This window comes from Saccostrea cucullata, unplaced genomic scaffold (assembly GCF_032062105.1).
Source record: "Saccostrea cucullata isolate Sc308-1 unplaced genomic scaffold, CSIRO_AGI_Scuc_v1 ctg14308, whole genome shotgun sequence".
Classification (NCBI taxonomy): Eukaryota; Metazoa; Mollusca; class Bivalvia; order Ostreida; family Ostreidae; genus Saccostrea; species Saccostrea cuccullata.
Window position 1 is genome coordinate 11,485 of NW_026919649.1, and position 4,404 is coordinate 15,888.

Sequence of the window (4,404 nt, forward strand, 5' to 3'; positions counted from 1 at the left end):
AGACGCAGTAGTATGTATTAACACTTGTACATAATTAGGTAAATGGCTTCTAGTACATGTACAGAGAAAATACAACTATGTTATTACATGCTCAGAATCAATGTACAACGGGGTTTTAGTAAATATCCTTATCAGTTAAATTATTTTACTGAAGTCAATCATCATCAGTTAAATAACAATTGCGTTGAGAGTTTTATTTAAGACTAGCAATACTACGCTGTTAGAAATCCGAAAAGTGCATCCCTTTTTCCTTGTTCTTCAGCTCCTCCAAACAGATTCACCTGAACCCCAGAGTCGGGGGTGTCAAAAGTAACCTCCCAAACGTCACTATCGTCCTCTTTCAAGAAAACCTTTGTTCCAATTTGTACAGATTTTAGAACGGGAGACGAAAATTTGAAAACAACAGGGGTATTGGCGGGTACTCCTTTGACTTTTGGTTCGTGAAGAATGATTTGATATTTTGAGGAGGCAGCTCCATATACAACAGGATACGGCTTGAATTCATTGAGAACATTGGTGCATTGAATCATATAGGTGACAGCTACCACATGTTCCTTTTCTTTTGGTGCAAAGACAATAAGCTTATAATTTCCTGCTGTAGGAAGTCTGGTGGATAAGGACACCGAGTTTGCAGTTGATTGTTGAAATACAGCGTTCTGTATTTTAGACGAGTCTTGACTCTCCAGCGTACATAATACAGACATTTGTCTCAAGGTTGGAAGGACAATCTCTAGTTCTCCTGAGTTGGTTGAATAAATTGATTTCTCCTCTATACCTTTGTCGAATCCCAGTTCTTTGTAGCCATGCCTTGGACCAAATAATCACGGTGGTTAGGAAATAATACCAAATTTTGCAGGGTTTTCGTGCAGTGAATGACGTATTTAAAAAGTTGTGGCCATTTTTTCTCTTCTCCAGGTGCATTTACAAACATGTTCAGTTTGAAAATGCCAGGTTTGGGTGGTCGGACGTGGAATTTAATAACGTTATTTCCGGATTTTTCGGTAGCCACACATTGCTGGTATTCCTTCTTAGTTTCATCGTCTGTAAATGATATCAAAGTATCTACAATGTCGCCAGGAACACACTTCTGAATTTCTAAATACGTTTCTCCATGAACAGGAACTACAGTTTCTTTATGACTCAGAGGAAATATCCCATAATTCACCGAACCGTCCTCCAGTTTCAATGATTTGAAAAATGTTTTTGGATCTACAGGTTTATCCAGTAGCTGCCATGGTTCACTGGCTTTAAGATCTTTGTTTAAGGAAAGGCAGATGTGAGCTGATGAAGTATTCTGGATCCATAAGGAAGTAATAATCTCGTTTGTACCAATGAAATGACTTGCCGTCAACGTAACCTGCGTCCCACGTACAATCAAGTAGCCGCCATTCTCCTTCAAGAAATATGGCATTCCAAGCGTGGTTGGTGCTCAGATTAGAGATATCCACATCCTCCTTGTCATTATGACCGAATCCTTTGCCATAGCCAGAGATTACCATAACAGGTATATGGGCACATCTGGAAAAAAAGAGCCTGCTTTATTTCTCATTAAAAACTTAATTATTCTTTCCTAACGAGTTGTAAAGAAGTCTTGTTAATGGTGTTTGTAATGAATAACTACACATGTCGGTAGTAAAAGAGACATGTCAAATTTCATTCCAGAAATTAATTATAAAAACTTCATTATTTAACTTTTAATGACTCTATATCAGTAGAAATCTGAAAATACAAATTGATATCATCTGGACCTACCGACACAGGGATTCGAAGAGATTGCTATATCCGGCACATACGCTAGAGCGGTTCTTCAAAACATCCCCAGAATCACATGACTTTTTATCACTTCTTCCCATGTATCCATCTATATCATACCTTTTAAAAAATTAAAGAAAAAATATTATAACTTTTATATTTTCTTTCCGTTTTTCAATGGTAATTGTTTCTTTCCTGCAAACCGCAAATGCCATGTAGATAAGGTACTGATTTTAAAAAAAAAACTAAGAAAAAAATGTTTCCGTTAACACCTGACATAGGTAAAGATATGTGATGAGAAGTTACTAAGCGTAGCTTTACTGAAACATGAAGAGCTGCTTACATTATATTAGTTGTAACCCATTTGTGGATAGCTCTCGCTCTTTCCAGAGGTGTGTTTGCTGGCTTGATCAGGGATACTCTGCCAGAGTTGCGATGGAATTACACACAGAGGCTGGTGTCTGAAATTTAAGCATGTCTACAAAGTTTAAAATCTAATTTCTTTTAAGATTGATTGATTGTTTATTGTTTAACGTCCCTTTCTGGGAATTTTTCACTCATATGGAGACGCCACCACTTGCCGGTGGAATTTATTTTAGAGTATTCGTCATTTAATATGTGAACACTTCCTACCCAAAATTTATAATTTCGAAATGTATCGGTGTCCATTTTTAATATTTGTGAAAATAATGAAGTAAAATACTTGAATTTTTACCCTTGCAACATGACTGTCTATTGTTTTAAACATTTCGGAATTCGGAATAATTTGTGTTTTCTTTTTCCTTGATGGCTTTGGAATTACATTGCTGCCTGTCACTTCCTCGACATTTTCGACCAAAAGTTCATCCTTGCTTGAATTCTTGGACGACGTTTTTTGGTCTTTTTCAGATGTACCATTTACTGTTACCACATGGTTTGTTTTTGTATTATTAGCTGGTTTTATCACTCCATTGCTGTGCAGTGTTGTTTTCTGTGGTTGTGCTACTGTTTTCTGTGGTTGTGCCACAGTTTGCTTAAAGTCCTCCTCTGTAACTTCGGACGTCTGAAGCACTCCGCCCTTGTCTCTGTTTTTTACAGGGGTTGAGGCTGTTGGGGAGGATGATCCGCACCCCATTCTGTTTTGTTTTATCTACAATAAATTAATAAAATGATTCCTTAATTGGATTTGGAATTTCGATATAAAACAAATCAAAGAAATAAAAAATAATGTTTCATTATTTGTTTTTGTTTTATAAATTCTAGTTGGATCAACATGATTTTTTTTTCTTTTATAAAATCGAAGCAAAATGTTAATGATCTTTAAATACTTTGATACTGCTTTGTCAAGTAAAATATTCGATAGCAGCCATACAAAAACAAAAAGAAATCTTTACCACCTTAAAATGACCATGTGTTTTCAGTCTTTTGCTAAAGAGTAAGTAAAAAAATTAAAAAGATGGGCGCATTTGGCGTGTGATCTGCAGGAATCATTTGTACGAAACATTTATGGTTTAAATGTCCATGATGTCCATGATTTGGTTGGCTGACCATAGCTGGTCAGATTTTACAAACACGTCCATAGGTTTTTTTTTCATTTAGTTTGAAAGTGTGAGATTAAAACATTTTTGTCTTTTTGTCATCGTTTTTCCTAGAGGGTACTATAAAATAGTAATGTTTCACGAAAAATAAACACCTAAAATATTTAATGCATTTAGATGCATGATACTTGTACATGTACATTATAGAATAGAAGATTGGAATTCATGTCGCTCGAGAACCAAACTGAACCAAAATTTATCTAATTCAAAATTTTAATACATCAGTACATAAAACGAAACTGACAAAATAAATGGTTGTTTGCATGAAAAAAAAAAACTTTTTTTAATGCTTTATTTCCATGCTTTCAATACAATCAAATATATTTATCAAAATTGCACAGAAAACTTTTCACACCCACCCACTTTCGCACTTCGCTCACACTCACAAAAAAAAAAGTAACGCCCCATCCCATGCTTGAACCAAAAACTTTCCGTTTCCAGTGCACTGAACAGGTAGCCCAGTTCACTGAGCTATCACCGCTATACATACACAGATGATTTTCAAAGGACAAAGAAGCACAACATTCACACATTTTGATTTTTTGGGGAAAAGTTCATTTTTCGTGGTCTCTGGGTCTTCTCTCCATTTTTTAAAAAGTGTATTCGTTTCTTTGAATTAGAATACACACAAATAAAATCATGGAGAGAACACCCAGAAGACAGAAAAAATTTAGAAAAAAGTGTTTAAAAATGTACCATTTTGTCCCAATTGTCTGATCTGGCCAATCTTCAAGTTATTTTTTAGCAAATCAAAGCTAAATTTCAGGAAAATGTTTTCCTTTCCTGTTGCACAGGAACTCAATAGATAAAACAAATGTTAAAATTTCCTGTGACATGTCGATAAAATTTTCACTTTTCAATTACGCCCAGATTCCTGCCGAATGTCAATCAAAAGCACCCTCGTTCTTTGTGATTTAAAAAAATGATGTGTGATATGAAAAGGGAAAATGGGATACTTTTGTCTCAATTATAGATGTCTGATTATCCATAAAGGAAAATGATTACAGAATTCGTCAATATAAATTTTCAATAAAACGATAATCTAACGTGAACTAAGAGTAAGTTCAACAATACA

General features: G+C 34.9%; 1 pseudogene; it reads right to left on the bottom strand.

The window, feature by feature from the left end:
- Positions 1 to 212: 212 nt before the first annotated feature.
- LOC134235453 (kyphoscoliosis peptidase-like) lies at positions 213 to 2,866 on the bottom strand (annotated as a pseudogene).
- Between the last annotated feature and the right edge of the window lie 1,538 nt (positions 2,867 to 4,404).